At 47.6% G+C, this 23,244-nt stretch overlaps 1 protein-coding gene across 7 annotated transcripts in view; it reads left to right on the top strand.

The window, feature by feature from the left end:
- MRE11 (MRE11 homolog, double strand break repair nuclease) overlaps positions 1–23,244 on the top strand; it is a 656,612-nt gene that overhangs the window by 312,665 nt on the left and 320,703 nt on the right. The window contains exon 1 of one of the 7 annotated variants that reach the window (XM_068266828.1): positions 21,177–21,256. The exons of 2 other annotated variants lie outside the window; for them this stretch is intronic. The gene's annotated coding sequence lies outside the window, so the exon portion shown is untranslated. Of the gene's footprint in view, positions 1–21,176; positions 21,257–21,877; positions 22,031–22,162; positions 22,215–23,244 lie in introns of those variants that run through there. 4 more of the 7 variants (XM_068266830.1, XM_068266829.1, XM_068266827.1 and 1 more) reach the window with 4 other exon arrangements.

Genomic DNA, 23,244 nt, shown 5'->3' with positions numbered 1-23,244 from the left:
ACACACAGCATAATGACACAGTATACTGCAGTGACACACAGCATACTGGCACACAGTATACTGCAGTGACACACAGCACACTGGCACACAGTATACTGCAGTGACACACAGCATACTGGCACACAGTATACTGCAGTGACACACAGCACACTGACACACAGTATACTGCAGTGACACACAGCATACTGACACACAGTATACTGCAGTGACACACAGCATACTGACACACATTATACTGCAGTGACACACAGCATACGGATACACAGTATACTGCAGTGACACACAGCATACTGACACACAGTATACTGCAGTGACACACAGCATACTGACACACAGTATACTGCAGTGACACACAGCATACTGACACACAGTATACTGCAGTGACACACAGCATACTGACACACAGTATACTGCAGTGACACACAGCATACTGACACACAGTATACTGCAGTGACCCACAGCATACTGACGCACAGTATACTGCAGTGACCCACAGCATACTGACGCACAGTATACTGCAGTGACCCACAGCATACTGACGCACAGTATATTGCAGTGTCACAGCATACTGACGCACAGTATACTGCAGTGACACAGCATACTGACGCACAGTATACTGCAGTGACACAGCATACTGACACAGTATACTGCAGTGACACACAGCATACTGACACAGTATACTGCAGTGACACACAGAATACTGACACAGTATACTGCAGTGACACAGAGCATACTGACACAGTATACTGCAGTGACACAGAGCATACTGACACACAGTATACTGCAGTGACACACAGCATTCTGACACACAGTATACTGCAGTGACACAGTGCATACTGACACACAGTATACTGCAGTGACACACAGCATACTGACACACAGTATACTGCAGTGACACACAGCATACTGACACACAGCATACTGCGGTGACACACAGCATACTGACACACAGTATACTGCGGTGACACACAGCATACTGACACACTGTATACTGCAGTGACACACAGCATACTGACACACAGTATACTGCAGTGGCACACAGCATACTGACACACAGCATACTGCGGTGACACACAGCATACTGACACACAGTATACTGCGGTGACACACAGCATAGTGACACACAGTATACTGCGGTGACACACAGCATAGTGACACACAGTATACTGCGGTGACACACAGCATACTGACACACAGTATATTGCGGTGACACACAGCATACTGACACAGTATACTGCAGTGACACACAGCATACTGACACACATTATACTGCAGTGACACACAGCATACTGACACAGAGTATACTGCAGTGACACAGCATACTGACACACAGTATACTGCAGTGACACACAGCATACTGACACACATTATACTGCAGTGACACACAGCATACTGACACACAGTATACTGCAGTGACACAGCATACTGACACACAGTATACTGCAGTGACACAGCATACTGACACAGAGTATACTGCAGTGACACACAGCATACTGACACACAGTATACTGCAGTGACACACAGCATACTGACACACAGTATACTGCAGTGACACACAGCATTCTGACACACAGTATACTGAAACACAGTATACTGCAGTGACACACAGCATACTGACACACAGCATACTGCGGTGACACACAGCATACTGACACACAGTATACTGCGGTGACACACAGCATAGTGACACACAGTATACTGCGGTGACACACAGCATACTGACACACAGTATACTGCGGTGACACACAGCATACTGACACACAGTATACTGCAGTGACACACAGCATACTGACACAGTATACTGCAGTGACACACAGCATACTGACACACATTATACTGCAGTGACACACAGCATACTGCAGTGACACACAGCATACTGACACACAGTATACTGCAGTGACACACAACATACTGACGCACAGTATACTGCAGTGACACACAGCATACTGACACACAGTATATTGCAGTGACACAGCATACTGACACACAGTATACTGCAGTGACACAGCATACTGACACACAGTATACTGCAGTGACACAGAGCATACTGACACAGTATACTGCAGTGACACAGAGCATACTGACACACAGTATACTGCAGTGACACAGCATACTGACACACAGTATACTGCAGTGACACAGCATACTGACACACAGTATATTGCAGTGACACAGCATACTGACACACAGTATACTGCAGTGACATAGCATACTGACACACAGTATACTGCAGTGACACAGAGCATACTGACACAGTATACTGCAGTGACACACAGCATACTGACACAGTATACTGCAGTGACACACAGCATACTGACACAGTATACTGCAGTGACACAGAGCATACTGACACAGTATACTGCAGTGACACAGAGCATACTGACACACAGTATACTGCAGTGACACAGTGCATACTGACACACAGTATACTGCAGTGACACACAGCATACTGACACACAGTATACTGCAGTGACACACAGCATACTGACACAGCATACTGCGGTGACACACAGCATACTGACACAGCATACTGCGGTGACACACAGCATACTGACACACAGTATACTGCAGTGACACACAGCATACTGACACACAGCATACTGACACACAGCATACTGCGGTGACACACAGCATACTGACACAGTATACTGCAGTGACACACAGCATACTGACACACAGTATACTGCAGTGACACACAGCATACTGACACACAGCATACTGCGGTGACACACAGCATACTGACACAGCATACTGCGGTGACACACAGCATACTGACACACAGTATACTGCAGTGACACACAGCATACTGACACACAGCATACTGACACACAGCATACTGCGGTGACACACAGCATACTGACACAGTATACTGCAGTGACACACAGCATACTGACACACAGTATACTGCAGTGACACACAGCATACTGACACACAGCATACTGCGGTGACACACAGCATACTGACACAGCATACTGCGGTGACACACAGCATACTGACACACAGTATACTGCAGTGACACAGCATACTGACACACAGTATACTGCAGTGACACACAGCATACTGACACACAGCATACTGACACACAGTATACTGCAGTGACACACAGCATACTGACACACAGCATGCTGCGGTGACACAGCATACTGACACACAGTATACTGCAGTGACACAGTGCATACTGACACACAGTATACTGCAGTGACACACAGCATACTGACACACAGTATACTGCAGTGACACACAGCATACTGACACACAGTATACTGCGGTGACACACAGCATACTGACACACAGCATACTGCGGTGACACACAGCATACTGACACACAGCATACTGCGGTGACACACAGCATACTGACACACAGTATACTGCAGTGACACACAGCATACTGACACACAGTATACTGCAGTGACACACAGCATACTGACACACAGTATACTGCAGTGACACACAGCATACTGACACACAGCATACTAACACACAGCATACTGACACACAGTATACTGCAGTGACACACAGCATACTGACACACAGCATACTGCGGTGACACACAGCATACTGACACACAGTATACTGCGGTGACACACAGCATACTGACACACAGTATACTGCAGTGGCACACAGCATACTGACACACAGCATACTGCGGTGACACACAGCATACTGACACACAGTATACTGCGGTGACACACAGCATAGTGACACACAGTATACTGCGGTGACACACAGCATAGTGACACACAGTATACTGCGGTGACACACAGCATACTGACACACAGTATACTGCAGTGACACACAGCATACTGACACAGTATACTGCAGTGACACACAGCATACTGACACACATTATACTGCAGTGACACACAGCATACTGACACAGAGTATACTGCAGTGACACAGCATACTGACACACAGTATACTGCAGTGACACACAGCATACTGACACACATTATACTGCAGTGACACACAGCATACTGACACACAGTATACTGCAGTGACACAGCATACTGACACACAGTATACTGCAGTGACACAGCATACTGACACAGAGTATACTGCAGTGACACACAGCATACTGACACACAGTATACTGCAGTGACACACAGCATACTGACACACAGTATACTGCAGTGACACACAGCATTCTGACACACAGTATACTGAAACACAGTATACTGCAGTGACACACAGCATACTGACACACAGCATACTGCGGTGACACACAGCATACTGACACACAGTATACTGCGGTGACACACAGCATAGTGACACACAGTATACTGCGGTGACACACAGCATACTGACACACAGTATACTGCAGTGACACACAGCATACTGACACAGTATACTGCAGTGACACACAGCATACTGACACAGTATACTGCAGTGACACAGAGCATACTGACACACATTATACTGCAGTGACACACAGCATACTGACACACAGTATACTGCAGTGACACACAACATACTGACGCACAGTATACTGCAGTGACACACAGCATACTGACACACAGTATATTGCAGTGACACAGCATACTGACACACAGTATACTGCAGTGACACAGCATACTGACACAGTATACTGCAGTGACACAGAGCATACTGACACAGTATACTGCAGTGACACAGAGCATACTGACACACAGTATACTGCAGTGACACAGCATACTGACACACAGTATATTGCAGTGACACAGCATACTGACACACAGTATACTGCAGTGACATAGCATACTGACACACAGTATACTGCAGTGACACAGAGCATACTGACACAGTATACTGCAGTGACACACAGCATACTGACACAGTATACTGCAGTGACACACAGCATACTGACACAGTATACTGCAGTGACACAGAGCATACTGACACAGTATACTGCAGTGACACAGAGCATACTGACACACAGTATACTGCAGTGACACAGTGCATACTGACACACAGTATACTGCAGTGACACACAGCATACTGACACACAGTATACTGCAGTGACACACAGCATACTGACACAGCATACTGCGGTGACACACAGCATACTGACACACAGTATACTGCAGTGACACACAGCATACTGACACACAGTATACTGCAGTGACACACAGCATACTGACACACAGCATACTGACACACAGCATACTGCGGTGACACACAGCATACTGACACAGTATACTGCAGTGACACACAGCATACTGACACACAGTATACTGCAGTGACACACAGCATACTGACACACAGCATACTGCGGTGACACACAGCATACTGACACAGCATACTGCGGTGACACACAGCATACTGACACACAGTATACTGCAGTGACACACAGCATACTGACACACAGTATACTGCAGTGACACACAGCATACTGACACACAGCATACTGACACACAGTATACTGCAGTGACACACAGCATACTGACACACAGCATGCTGCGGTGACACAGCATACTGACACACAGTATACTGCAGTGACACAGAGCATACTGACACACAGTATACTGCAGTGACACAGAGCATACTGACACACAGTATACTGCAGTGACACACAGCATTCTGACACACAGTATACTGCAGTGACACAGTGCATACTGACACACAGTATACTGCAGTGACACACAGCATACTGACACACAGCATACTAACACACAGCATACTGACACACAGTATACTGCAGTGACACACAGCATACTGACACACAGCATACTGCGGTGACACACAGCATACTGACACACAGTATACTGCAGTGACACACAGCATACTGACACACAGTATACTGCAGTGGCACACAGCATACTGACACACAGCATACTGCGGTGACACACAGCATACTGACACACAGTATACTGCGGTGACACACAGCATAGTGACACACAGTATACTGCGGTGACACACAGCATAGTGACACACAGTATACTGCGGTGACACACAGCATACTGACACACAGTATACTGCGGTGACACACAGCATACTGACACAGTATACTGCAGTGACACACAGCATACTGACACACATTATACTGCAGTGACACACAGCATACTGACACAGAGTATACTGCAGTGACACAGCATACTGACACACAGTATACTGCAGTGACACACAGCATACTGACACACATTATACTGCAGTGACACACAGCATACTGACACACAGTATACTGCAGTGACACAGCATACTGACACACAGTATACTGCAGTGACACAGCATACTGACACAGAGTATACTGCAGTGACACACAGCATACTGACACACAGTATACTGCAGTGACACACAGCATACTGACACACAGTATACTGCAGTGACACACAGCATTCTGACACACAGTATACTGAAACACAGTATACTGCAGTGACACACAGCATACTGACACACAGCATACTGCGGTGACACACAGCATACTGACACACAGTATACTGCGGTGACACACAGCATAGTGACACACAGTATACTGCGGTGACACACAGCATACTGACACACAGTATACTGCGGTGACACACAGCATACTGACACAGTATACTGCAGTGACACACAGCATACTGACACACATTATACTGCAGTGACACACAGCATACTGCAGTGACACACAGCATACTGACACACAGTATACTGCAGTGACACACAACATACTGACGCACAGTATACTGCAGTGACCCACAGCATACTGACACACAGTATATTGCAGTGACACAGCATACTGACACACAGTATACTGCAGTGACACAGCATACTGACACACAGTATACTGCAGTGACACAGAGCATACTGACACAGTATACTGCAGTGACACAGAGCATACTGACACACAGTATACTGCAGTGACACAGCATACTGACACACAGTATACTGCAGTGACACAGCATACTGACACACAGTATACTGCAGTGACACACAGCATACTGACACAGCATACTGCGGTGACACACAGCATACTGACACACAGTATACTGCAGTGACACACAGCATACTGACACACAGTATACTGCAGTGACACACAGCATACTGACACACAGCATACTGACACACAGCATACTGCGGTGACACACAGCATACTGACACAGTATACTGCAGTGACACACAGCATACTGACACACAGTATACTGCAGTGACACACAGCATACTGACACACAGCATACTGCGGTGACACACAGCATACTGACACAGCATACTGCGGTGACACACAGCATACTGACACACAGTATACTGCAGTGACACACAGCATACTGACACACAGTATACTGCAGTGACACACAGCATACTGACACACAGCATACTGACACACAGTATACTGCAGTGACACACAGCATACTGACACACAGCATGCTGCGGTGACACAGCATACTGACACACAGTATACTGCAGTGACACACAGCATACTGACACACAGTATACTGCAGTGACACACAGCATACTGACACACAGCATACTGCAGTGACACACAGCAAACTGACACACAGTATACTGCAGTGACACACAGCATTCTGACACACAACATACTGACACACAGTATACTGAAACACAGTATACTGCAGTGACACACAGCATACTGACACACAGTATACTGCAGTGACACACAGCATACTGACACACAGTATACTGCAGTGACACACAGCATACTGACACACAGTATACTGCAGTGACACACAACATACTGACACACAGTATACTGCAGTGACACACAGCACACTGGCACACAGTATACTGCAGTGACACACAGCATACTGGCACACAGTATACTGCAGTGACACACAGCACACTGACACACAGTATACTGCAGTGACACACAGCATACTGACACACAGTATACTGCAGTGACACACAGCATACTGACACACAGTATACTGCAGTGACACACAGCATACTGACACACAGTATACTGCAGTGACACACAGCATACTGACACACAGTATACTGCAGTGACACACAGCATACTGACACACAGTATACTGCAGTGACACACAGCATACTGACACACAGTATACTGCAGTGACACACAGCATACTGACACACAGTATACTGCAGTGACACACAGCATACTGACACACAGTATACTGCAGTGACACACAGCATACTGACGCACAGTATACTGCAGTGACCCACAGCATACTGACGCACAGTATACTGCAGTGACCCACAGCATACTGACGCACAGTATATTGCAGTGACACAGCATACTGACGCACAGTATACTGCAGTGACACAGCATACTGACGCACAGTATACTGCAGTGACACAGCATACTGACACAGTATACTGCAGTGACACACAGCATACTGACACAGTATACTGCAGTGACACACAACATACTGACACAGTATACTGCAGTGACACAGAGCATACTGACACAGTATACTGCAGTGACACAGAGCATACTGACACACAGTATACTGCAGTGACACACAGCATTCTGACACACAGTATACTGCAGTGACACAGTGCATACTGACACACAGTATACTGCAGTGACACACAGCATACTGACACACAGTATACTGCAGTGACACACAGCATACTGACACACAGCATACTGCGGTGACACACAGCATACTGACACACAGCATACTGCGGTGACACACAGCATACTGACACACAGCATACTGCGGTGACACACAGCATACTGACACACAGTATACTGCAGTGACACACAGTATACTGCAGTGACACACAGCATACTGACACACAGCATACTAACACACAGCATACTGACACACAGTATACTGCAGTGACACACAGCATACTGACACACAGCATACTGCGGTGACACACAGCATACTGACACACAGTATACTGCAGTGACACACAGTATACTGCAGTGACACACAGCATACTGACACACAATATACTGCAGTGGCACACAGCATACTGACACACAGCATACTGCGGTGACACAGCATACTGACACACAGTATACTGCGGTGACACACAGCATAGTGACACACAGTATACTGCGGTGACACACAGCATAGTGACACACAGTATACTGCGGTGACACACAGCATACTGACACACAGTATACTGCAGTGACACACAGCATACTGACACAGTATACTGCAGTGACACACAGCATACTGACACACATTATACTGCAGTGACACACAGCATACTGACACAGAGTATACTGCAGTGACACAGCATACTGACACACAGTATACTGCAGTGACACAGCATACTGACACACAGTATACTGCAGTGACACAGCATACTGACACTGAGTATACTGCAGTGACACACAGCATACTGACACACAGTATACTGCAGTGACACACAGCATACTGACACACAGTATACTGCAGTGACACACAGCATTCTGACACACAGTATACTGAAACACAGTATACTGCAGTGACACACAGCATACTGACACACAGCATACTGCGGTGACACACAGCATACTGACACACAGTATACTGCGGTGACACACAGCATAGTGACACACAGTATACTGCGGTGACACACAGCATACTGACACACAGTATACTGCAGTGACACACAGCATACTGACACAGTATACTGCAGTGACACACAGCATACTGACACACATTATACTGCAGTGACACACAGCATACTGCAGTGACACACAGCATACTGACACACAGTATACTGCAGTGACACACAACATACTGACGCACAGTATACTGCAGTGACCCACAGCATACTGACACACAGTATATTGCAGTGACACAGCATACTGACACACAGTATACTGCAGTGACACAGCATACTGACACACAGTATACTGCAGTGACACAGAGCATACTGACACAGTATACTGCAGTGACACAGAGCATACTGACACACAGTATACTGCAGTGACACAGCATACTGACACACAGTATATTGCAGTGACACAGCATACTGACACACAGTATACTGCAGTGACATAGCATACTGACACACAGTATACTGCAGTGACACAGAGCATACTGACACAGTATACTGCAGTGACACACAGCATACTGACACAGTATACTGCAGTGACACACAGCATACTGACACAGTATACTGCAGTGACACACAGCATACTGACACAGTATACTGCAGTGACACAGAGCATACTGACACAGTATACTGCAGTGACACAGAGCATACTGACACACAGTATACTGCAGTGACACAGTGCATACTGACACACAGTATACTGCAGTGACACACAGCATACTGACACACAGTATACTGCAGTGACACACAGCATACTGACACAGCATACTGCGGTGACACACAGCATACTGACACACAGTATACTGCAGTGACACACAGCATACTGACACACAGTATACTGCAGTGACACACAGCATACTGACACACAGCATACTGACACACAGCATACTGCGGTGACACACAGCATACTGACACAGTATACTGCAGTGACACACAGCATACTGACACACAGTATACTGCAGTGACACACAGCATACTGACACACAGCATACTGCGGTGACACACAGCATACTGACACACAGTATACTGCGGTGACACAGCATACTGACACACAGTATACTGCGGTGACACACAGCATACTGACACACAGTATACTGCAGTGACACACAGCATACTGACACACAGTTTACTGCAGTGACACACAGCATACTGACACACAGCATACTGTGGTGACACACAGCATACTGACACACAGTATACTGCAGTGACACACAGCATAGTGACACACAGTATACTGCAGTGACACACAGCATACTGACACACAGTATACTGCAGTGACACACAGCATACTGACACACAGCATACTGCGGTGACACACAGCATACTGACACACAGTATACTGCAGTGACACACAGCATACTGACACACAGCATACTGCAGTGACACACAGCATAGTGACACACAGTATACTGCAGTGACACACAGCATGCTGACACACAGTATACTGCAGTGACACACAGCATACTGACACACAGTATACTGCAGTGACACACAGCATACTGACACACAGTATACTGCAGTGACACACAGCATGCTGACACACAGTATACTGCAGTGACACACAGCATACTGACACACATCATTCTAACACAAAGTATACTGCAGTGACACACAGCATTCTGACACACAGTATACTGCAGTGACACACAGCATACTGACACACAGTATACTGCAGTGACACACAGCATTCTGACACACAGTATACTGCAGTGACACACAGCATACTGACACAATATACTGCAGTGACACACAACATACTGACACACAGTATACTGCAGTGACACACAGCATACTGACACAATATACTGCAGTGACACACAACATACTGACACACAGTATACTGCAGTGACACAGTATACTGCAGTGACACACAGCATACTGGCACACAGTATACTGCAATGACACACAGCATACTGACACACAGTATACTGCAGTGACACACAGCATACTGACACACAGCATACTGCAGTGACACACAGCATACTGACACACAGTATACTGCAGTGACACACAGCATACTGACACACAGTATACTGCAGTGACACACAGCATACTGACACACAGTATACTGCAGTGGCACACAGCATACTGACACACAGTATACTGCAGTGACACACAGCATACTGACACACAGTATACTGCAGTGACACACAGCATACTGACACACAGTATACTGCAGTGACACACAACATACTGACACACCGTATACTGCAGTGACACACAGCATACTGACACACAGTATACTGCAGTGACACACAGCATACTGACACACAGTATACTGCAGTGACACACAGCATACTGACACACATTATACTGCAGTGACACACAGCATACTGACACACAGTACACAGCATACTGACACAGTATATTGCAGTGACACACAGCATACTGACACACAGTATACTACAGTGACACACAGCATACTGACACACAGTATACTGCAGTGACACACAGCATTCTGACACACAGTATACTGCAGTGACACACAGCATACTGACACACAACATACTGACACACAGTATACTGCAGTGACACACAGCATACTGAAACAGTATACTGCAGTGACACACATCATACTGACACAGTATACTGCAGTGACACACAGCATACTGACACAGTATACTGCAGTGACACACAGCATACTGACACACAGTATACTACAGTGACACACAGCATTCTGACACACAGTATACTGCAGTGACACACAGCATACTGACACAGTATACTGCAGTGACACACAGCATACTGACACACAGTATACTGCAGTGACACACAGCATACTGACACACAGTATACTGCAGTGACACACAGCATACTGACACACAGTATACTGCAGTGACACACAGCATACTGACACACAACATACTGACACACAGTATACTGCAGTGACACACAGCATACTGACACAGTATACTGCAGTGACACACAGCATACTGACACAGTATACTGCAGTGACACACAGCATACTGACACACAGTATACTGCAGTGACACACAGCATACTGACACACAGTATACTGCAGTGACACACAGCATACTGACACACATCATTCTGACACAAAGTATACTGCAGTGACACACAGCATTCTGATACACAGTATACTGCAGTGACACACAGCATACTGACACACAGTATACTGCAGTGACACACAGCATACTGACACACAATATACTGCAGTGACACACAGCATACTGACACACAACATACTGACACACAGTATACTGCAGTGACACACAGCATACTGACACACAATATACTGCAGTGACACACAGCATACTGACACAAAGTATACTGCAGTGACACACAGCATACTGACACAAAGTATACTGCAGTGACACACAGCATACTACAGATTCACAGTATACTCATACCTCCCAACTTTTTGAGATGAGAAAAAGGGACACTTAAGCCACACCCATGCCACACCCCACCACGCCCCCCAGTCACACATACCATAAAGATTTCATAAGAAAAATATGTTGTATTACAATTCAATCCACAGTGGTCTTTTCTATCCTGGTTTATTTTCCTTCATACTAACTAGTAACTACTAATTAGTAGTATATGAAGTTAAAGGATGAGAATAAAGTTTAGAGTCACTCCAACACATTTTTAGTATATAAATATATATATTTACATAGAAAGAGGGACAAAGTTCTGAAAGAGAGACAAATGAGGAGGAAAGAGGGACAGGGCTCCCAAAAAGGGACTGTCCCTCCGAAAGAGGGACAGTTAGGAGCTATGGATACTGCAGCGACACACAGCATAGTGACTCGCAGCATTCTGACACACAGCATACTGACACGCAGCATACTGACACACAGCATAGTGACTCGCAGCGTTCTGACACACAGCATAGTGACACGCAGCATTCTGACACAGCATAGTGACACACAGCATAGTGACACACAGCATAGTGACACACAGCATAGTGACTAGCAGCATTCTGACACAGCATAGTGACACACAGCATAGTGACTCGCAGCATTCTGACACACAGCATAGTGACTCGCAGCATTCTGACACAGCATAGTGACTCGCAGCATTCTGACACAGCATAGTGACTCGCAGCATTCTGACACACAGCATAGTGACTCGCAGCATTCTGACACAGCATAGTGACTCGCAGCATTCTGACACACAGCATAGTGACTCGCAGCATTCTGACACAGCATAGTGACTCGCAGCATTCTGACACAGCATAGTGACTAGCAGCATTCTGACTCAGCATAGTGACTAGCAGCATTCTGACACACAGCATAGTGACTCGCAGCATTCTGACACAGCATAGTGACTCGCAGCATTCTGACACAGCATAGTGACTCGCAGCATTCTGACACACAGCATAGTGACACACAGCATAGTGACTCGCAGCATTCTGACACAGCATAGTGACTAGCAGCATTCTGACTCAGCATAGTGACTAGCAGCATTCTGACACACAGCATAGTGACTCGCAGCATTCTGACACAGCATAGTGACTCGCAGCATTCTGACACAGCATAGTGACTCGCAGCATTCTGACACACAGCATAGTGACACACAGCATAGTGACTCGCAGCATTCTGACACACAGCATAGTGACTCGCAGCATTCTGACACAGCATAGTGACTCGCAGCATTCTGACACAGCATAGTGACTAGCAGCATTCTGACACACAGCATAGTGACTCGCAGCATTCTGACACAGCATAGTGACTCGCAGCATTCTGACACAGCATAGTGACTCGCAGCATTCTGACACAGCATAGTGACTCGCAGCATTCTGACACACAGCATAGTGACTAGCAGCATAGTGACTAGCAGCATTCTGACACACAGCATAGTGACTCGCAGCATTCTGACACAGCATAGTGACTCGCAGCATTCTGACACACAGCATAGTGACACACAGCATAGTGACACACAGCATAGTGACTCGCAGCATTCTGACACACAGCATAGTGACTCGCAGCATTCTGACACACAGCATAGTGACATGCAGCATAGTGACACACAGCATAGTGACTCGCAGCATACTGACACACAGCATACTGACACACAGCATAGTGACTCGCAGCATTCTGACACACAGCATAGTGACTCGCAGCATTCTGACACACAGCATAGTGACACGCAGCAAAGTGACACACAGCATAGTGACTCGCAGCATTCTGACACACAGCATAGTGACACACAGCATAGTGACACACAGCATAGTGACACGCAGCATTCTGACACACAGCATAGTGACTCGCAGCATTCTGACACACAGCATAGTGACACACAGCATAGTGACACGCAGCATAGTGACACGCAGCATAGTGACACGCAGCATAGTGACACACAGCATAGTGACTAGCAGCATAGTGACTAGCAGCATAGTGACTAGCAGCATTCTGACACAGCATAGTGACTCGCAGCATTCTGACACAGCATAGTGACACGCAGCATTCTGACACAGCATAGTGACACGCAGCATTCTGACACACAGCATAGTGACTCGCAGCATTCTGACACACAGCATAGTGACACACAGCATAGTGACTCGCAGCATACTGACACACAGCATAGTGACACGCAGCATAGTGACACACAGCATAGTGACACGCAGCATAGTGACACACAGCATAGTGACTAGCAGCATAGTGACTAGCAGCATTCTGACACAGCATAGTGACACACAGCATAGTGACACACAGCATAGTGACACGCAGCATTCTGACACACAGCATAGTGACTCGCAGCATTCTGACACACAGCATAGTGACACACAGCATAGTGACACGCAGCATAGTGACACGCAGCATAGTGACACGCAGCATAGTGACACACAGCATAGTGACTAGCAGCATTCTGACACAGCATAGTGACACGCAGCATTCTGACACAGCATAGTGACACGCAGCATTCTGACACACAGCATAGTGACTCGCAGCATTCTGACACACAGCATAGTGACACACAGCATAGTGACTCGCAGCATACTGACACACAGCATAGTGACACGCAGCATAGTGACACACAGCATAGTGACACGCAGCATAGTGACACACAGCATAGTGACTAGCAGCATTCTGACACAGCATAGTGACTCTATGTAGCAAAGAAACAGTAGTAGGACTGGCACTCAAATGGTTCCTGGAACACAGCAGCTGGACCCTGGTTGCAAGCAATACGTGCTCTAGGTCTCATACACATTAGTATTATCCACAGAACAGACAGCAGACCTGGCACCGATTTGCACTTATCCAAGAGTTTCCTTTAATCCAGCGGATACAAGCAATACATAAAGAGTAAAGAGGCGGCCGACCGCATTCTGACACACAGCATAGTGACTCGCAGCATTCTGACACACAGCATAGTGACACGCAGCATAGTGACACACAGCATAGTGACACGCAGCATTCTGACACACAGCATAGTGACACGCAGCATACTGACACACAGCATAGTGACTCGCAGCATTCTGACACACAGCATAGTGACACACAGCATAGTGACTCGCAGCATTCTGACACACAGCATAGTGACTCGCAGCATTCTGACACACAGCATAGTGACACGCAGCATTCTGACACACAGCATAGTGACTCGCAGCATTTTGACACACAGCATAGTGACACGCAGCATAGTGACACACAGCATAGTGACACACAGCATAGTGACACACAGCATAGTGACACACAGCATAGTGACTCGCAGCATTCTGACACACAGCATAGTGACTCGCAGCATTCTGACACACAGCATAGTGACACGCAGCATAGTGACACACAGCATAGTGACTCGCAGCATACTGACACACAGCATACTGACACACAGCATAGTGACTCGCAGCATTCTGACACACAGCATAGTGACTCGCAGCATTCTGACACACAGCATAGTGACACGCAGCATAGTGACACACAGCATAGTGACTCGCAGCATTCTGACACACAGCATAGTGACACACAGCATAGTGACACGCAGCATAGTGACACGCAGCATAGTGACACGCAGCATAGTGACTAGCAGCATTCTGACACAGCATAGTGACTCGCAGCATTCTGACACAGCATAGTGACACGCAGCATTCTGACACAGCATAGTGACACGCAGCATTCTGACACACAGCATAGTGACTCGCAGCATTCTGACACACAGCATAGTGACACACAGCATAGTGACTCGCAGCATACTGACACACAGCATAGTGACACGCAGCATAGTGACACACAGCATAGTGACACACAGCATAGTGACTAGCAGCATTCTGACACAGCATAGTGACTCGCAGCATTCTGACACAGCATAGTGACACGCAGCATTCTGACACAGCATAGTGACACACAGCATAGTGACACACAGCATAGTGACACACAGCATAGTGACTCGCAGCATAGTGACACGCAGCATAGTGACACACAGCATAGTGACACACAGCATAGTGACTCGCAGCATTCTGACACACAGCATAGTGACACACAGCCAGCATAGTGACACGCAGCATAGTGACACGCAGCATAGTGACACGCAGCATAGTGACACGCAGCATAGTGACTCGCAGCATTCTGACACACAGCATAGTGACTAGCAGCATTCTGACACACAGCATAGTGACTCGCAGCATTCTGACACAGCATAGTGACTCGCAGCATTCTGACACAGCATAGTGACTCGCAGCATTCTGACACAGCATAGTGACTCGCAGCATACTGACACACAGCATACTGACACACAGCATACTGACACACAGCATAGTGACTCGCAGCATACTGACACACAGCATACTGACACACAGCATAGTGACTCGCAGCATTCTGACACAGCATAGTGACACGCAGCATTCTGACACACAGCATAGTGACACACAGCATTCTGACACACAGCATTCTGACACACAGCATAGTGACACGCAGCATTCTGACACGCAGCATACTGACATGCAGCATTCTGACACAGCATAGTGACTCGCAGCATTCTGACACAGCATAGTGACTCGCAGCATTCTGACACAGCATAGTGACTCGCAGCATTCTGACACAGCATAGTGACTCGCAGCATAGTGACACGCAGCATACTGACACACAGCATTCTGACACGCAGCATAGTGACACGCAGCATTCTGACACGCAGCATTCTGACACACAGCATTCTGACACACAGCATACTGACACACAGCATTCTGACACACAGCATAGTGACACGCAGCATAGTGACACACAGCATAGTGACACACAGCATAGTGACACGCAGCATACTGACACACAGCATAGTGACACAGAGCATACTGACACACAGCATAGTGACACACAGCATAGTGACACACAGCATAGTGACACACAGCATAGTGACACACAGCATAGTGACACGCAGCATAGTGACACGCAGCATAGTGACACACAGCATAGTGACACACAGCATAGTGACACACAGCATAGTGACTCGCAGCATTCTGACACAGCATAGTGACACGCAGCATTCTGACACACAGCATAGTGACACACAGCATAGTGACTAGCAGCATTCTGACACAGCATAGTGACTCGCAGCATTCTGACACAGCATAGTGACTCGCAGCATTCTGACACAGCATAGTGACTCGCAGCATTCTGACACAGCATAGTGACTCGCAGCATTCTGACACACAGCATAGTGACTCGCAGCATTCTGACACAGCATAGTGACACGCAGCATTCTGACACAGCATAGTGACACGCAGCATTCTGACACAGCATAGTGACACGCAGCATACTGACACACAGCATAGTGACACACAGCATACGGACACACAGCATAGTGACACGCAGCATAGTGACACGCAGCATTCTGACACGCAGCATTCTGACACGCAGCATTCTGACATGCAGCATTCTGACATGCAGCATTCTGACATGCAGCATACTGACACACAGCATTCTGACACACAGCATACTGACACACAGCATAGTGACACACAGCATAGTGACACGCAGCATTCTGACACACAGCATAGTGACACAGAGCATACTGACACACAGCATAGTGACATGCAGCATACTGACACACAGCATAGTGACACACAGCATAGTGACACGCAGCATTCTGACACACAACATACTGACACACAGCATAGTGACACACAGCATACTGACACACAGCATAGTGACACGCAGCATTCTGACACACAGCATAGTGACACGCAGCATTCTGACACACAGCATACTGACACACAGCATAGTGACACGCAGCATAGTGACACGCAGCATAGTGACACGCAGCATAGTGACACGCAGCGTTCTGACACACAGCATAGTGACACGCAGCATTCTGACACACAGCATAGTGACACACAGCATAGTGACACACAGCATACTGACACGCAGCATTCTGACACAGCATAGTGACACGCAGCATACTGACACACAGCATAGTGACACACAGCATAGTGACACGCAGCATTCTGACACACAACATACTGACACACAACATACTGACACAGAGCATACTGACACACAGCATAGTGACACGCAGCATTCTGACACACAGCATAGTGACACGCAGCATTCTGACACGCAGCATACTGACACGCAGCATAGTGACACGCAGCATAGTGACACGCAGCATAGTGACACGCAGCATAGTGACACGCAGCGTTCTGACACACAGCATAGTGACACACAGCATAGTGACACGCAGCATAGTGACACACAGCATAGTGACACGCAGCATAGTGACACGCAGCATACTGACACGCAGCATAGTGACACGCAGCATAGTGACACGCAGCATAGTGACACGCAGCATTCTGACACACAGCCTAGCAGGGACGGATCTAGACCAAGTTGCGCCTGGGGCAAGGTCAGGTTTTGGTGCCTAAACAGCCATTCCCCATCCAGTTCTGGCGCCTAAAGGTCAGGTTTTGGCGCCTAAACTGCCATTCTCCATCCAGTTTTGGCGCCTAAAGGTCAGGTTTTGGTGCCTAAAGATCAGGTTTTGGAGCCTAAAGGTCAAGTTTTGGTGCCTAAAGATCAGGTTTTGGCGCCTAAACTACCATTCCCCATCCAGTTTTGGCGCGTAAAGGTCAGGTTTTGGCGCCTAAATTGCTATTCCCCATCCACATTTTGCAGCCATTTTAAGAATTCAACAAACTGCGCCTGGGGCAAGAGACCCGCCTGCCCCCCCCCCCCCCCCAGATCCGTCCCTGCAGCATAGTGACACGCAGCATAGTGACACACAGCATAGTGACACACAGCATAGTGACTAGCAGCATTCTGACACAGCATAGTGACACACAGCATAGTGACTAGCAGCATTCTGACACAGCATAGTGACTCGCAGCATTCTGACACACAGCATAGTGACTCGCAGCATTCTGACACACAGCATAGTGACACGCAGCATAGTGACACACAGCATAGTGACTCGCAGCATACTGACACACAGCATAGTGACTCGCAGCATTCTGACACACAGCATAGTGACTCGCAGCATTCTGACACACAGCATAGTGACACGCAGCATACTGACACACACCATAGTGACACACAGCATAGTGACACACAGCATAGTGACACGCAGCATTCTGACACACAACATACTGACACACAGCATAGTGACACAGAGCATACTGACACACAGCATAGTGACACGCAGCATAGTGACACGCAGCATTCTGACACACAACATACTGACACACAGCATAGTGACACAGAGCATACTGACACACAGCATAGTGACACGCAGCATTCTGACACGCAGCATAGTGACACGCAGCATTCTGACACGCAGCATACTGACACGCAGCATAGTGACACGCAGCATAGTGACACGCAGCATAGTGACACGCAGCATAGTGACACGCAGCATAGTGACACGCAGCATAGTGACACACAGCATAGTGACACGCAGCATTCTGACACGCAGCATAGTGACACGCAGCATACTGACACGCAGCATAGTGACACGCAGCATAGTGACACGCAGCATAGTGACACGCAGCATACTGACACGCAGCATAGCAGGGACGGATCTAGACCAAGTTGCGCCTGGGGCAAGGTCAGGTTTTGGTGCCTAAACAGCCATTCCCCATCCAGTTCTGGCGCCTAAAGGTCAGGTTTTGGCGCCTAAACTGCCATTCTCCATCCAGTTTTGGCGCCTAAAGGTCAGGTTTTGGTGCCTAAAGATCAGGTTTTGGCGCCTAAAGGTCAAGTTTTGGTGCCTAAAGATCAGGTTTTGGCGCCTAAACTACCATTCCCCATCCAGTTTTGGCGCATAAAGATCAGGTTTTGGCGCCTAAATTGCTATTCCCCATCCACATTTTGCAGCCATTTTAAGAATTCAACAAACTGCGCCTGGGGCAAGAGACCCGCCTGCCCCCCCCTCCCCCCAGATCCGTCCCTGCAGCATAGTGACACGCAGCATACTGACACACAGCATAGTGACACAAATGTCAGCCTCTGCAACATAAAAAAATTCAATTCTGCACATTGCTCCAATCCATTTCCAAGTGGGATTTAATTTTAATTTAAAATAAGACAAAATGATAAACATACAGTGGCAGACAGCTCACATCTCCTCATACAATGTAGACTGTATGAAATTCTCCGTCTGCCATCACGCCGTCTTGTATTATTATCCTTCCTGTAAGCAGCTCACATGCTTCCTTCTAGTGTTGTCCGGATCATGAACGATTCGGATCTTTGATCCGAATCTATTTTATGAGTCGATCATCCGAATCATCAAAATGAACGATTCGGATCGCAAAAGGGGCGGGGCCAGGAGCGACACGCCCCCTATCAGCGGGCAGCGGGGTCTTGGAAGCACAGCAGGGATGGATCGCTGAGTTGGAGAGGAGGCAGCCTTGCAGGGACAGCAGGTAGATGAGAGAGAGGGGACATCGGTGCCACTGCCAGATATGTGTAGAGCACACATACTGGCTGCAATGTGCTGCCCATTACAGGCTGTCTGTTCCGTAGTGCTGCACAGTGATCACATTGGAAACTTTTGGCTCAGCACAGCTCAGTAACTTTGCAGACACTGTGATTGAAAGGCAATATAATCCTCCTGCACTCGGCACTAAACAGCTGCACTTATCTTCTGGGAATGCTTTCTTTCACTGTGCGACCTTTTCTTTCAAAGTGTACAGATGAGCATATAGGTGAAATATATGTAAAGCATATGACTTCAGCACCCCTGTGGGTATTGTGTGCAAACATTTCTGCTCTCTGCTCGTCCCTCCTCCCATCTCTGTCCACTCCCTGCCCTCTGTCCATCTTCTCCCCTTCTCTGTGTGTCCACCCCCCTCCCCTTCTCCTGTCCACAGACCTGTCCTGCTGTTCATTTCACCCCCGAATGCTTCCTGTAGTAAAATGATCCGAGATTCGGATCAAAGATCCGGATCTCTTCAATGATCCGATTCGAATCATCCGGATCATTGAAAAGATCCGAACTTCCCATCTTCTCTGTATACTTTCAGTACTTGCAGCTTTTAGGCGCTAGAGGCAAAATAACATTCTCCAGCAGGCGTCCATTTTGTTGAAGACTGTCTCTGTCACACGGTGCGACGGCTTCACGCAGAAAGCGAAAGTAAGCAAAAGACAGCTTGTTAGCGCTTTGCCTTAGGAATTGGCATAGAAACAGTATTAGGCATGTAAGTATTTCGCTTACACCGCGGAAGGAATTGTGAACGTCTGTATTCACTATTCAGGCTATCTTGCTCGAGTTTTGAGGCTACCCGCCGTGCGCCTTGCGGTGCATCCTGGGAGTTGTAGTCTTTCCCGGCCCTCCCAGCATGCTCACATTTCCCGGGATCTGGCAGTGAGGTTGGTGTTGCAGTAAGTTGGAATTTGTCAGGACTTGCTTATTGTATAGATTTCCTAGACAGACACATGTGACATATGTACACCTTCCTGCAGTGCAGACTGGTAGCTCTGTATGCTGACTACAGACTGATTAGGTCCATATTCTGGATGTTATGCTGCCCAGATATAGTCTTCCCATGATATATGTAGTCTAACTTTAGTATTATGTTCTTATAGGCTGCTTCAGGGCTCATTCACATTATGGCTGATTGCCGTACAGAAAACTCCCTGTCATAAAACTCCCCGTGAGATGGAAGGTCTCACTTACCAAGAAAGGTTAGATAAACTGGGTTTATTTAGTCTAGAAAAGAGACGCCTTAAAGGGATACTGTAGGGGGTCGGGGGAAAATGAGTTGAAGTTACCCGGGGCTTCTAATGGTCCCCCGCAGACATCCTGTGTTGGCGCAGCCACTCACCGATGCTCCGGCCCCGCCTCCGGTTCACTTCTGGAATTTCAGACTTTAAAGTCTGAAAACCACTGCGCCTGCGTTGCCGTGTCCTCGATCCCGCTGATATCATCAAGAGCGCGCAGCGCAGGCCCAGTATGGTCTGTGTCTGCACAGTACACTCCTGGTGACATCAGCGGGAGCGAGGACACGGGAGTGCAGGCGCAATGGTTTTCTGACTTTAAAGTCAGAAATTCCAGAAGTGAACTGGAGGCGGGGCCGGAGCATCGGTGAGTGGCTGCGCCAACACAGGATGTCTGCGGGGGACCGTTAGAAGCCCCGGGTAAGTTCAGCTCATTTTCCCCCGACCCCCTACAGTATCCCTTTAAAGGGAACTTTAACCGTGGATAAAAAAAAAGTTTCACTTACCTGGGGCTTTCCCAAGCCTCCTGCAGTCGTCCTGTGCCCGCGCAGCTCCTCCAGTGTCCTCCGGACCCCGCCGCGGCTTAGTTTCGTTTTCGTCCGACTGCCAGTCGTCCAACTGCAACGCATCCTATTCTTCCGCATTCCCCGACGTAAAGTGCCGGAAAGCACGTCATTCAGACGCGCTTTACGGC

The sequence above is a fragment of the Hyperolius riggenbachi genome, chromosome 2 (genome assembly GCF_040937935.1).
Source record: "Hyperolius riggenbachi isolate aHypRig1 chromosome 2, aHypRig1.pri, whole genome shotgun sequence".
Classification (NCBI taxonomy): domain Eukaryota; kingdom Metazoa; phylum Chordata; class Amphibia; order Anura; family Hyperoliidae; genus Hyperolius; species Hyperolius riggenbachi.
This window is presented reverse-complemented; position numbering and strand designations above follow the sequence as displayed.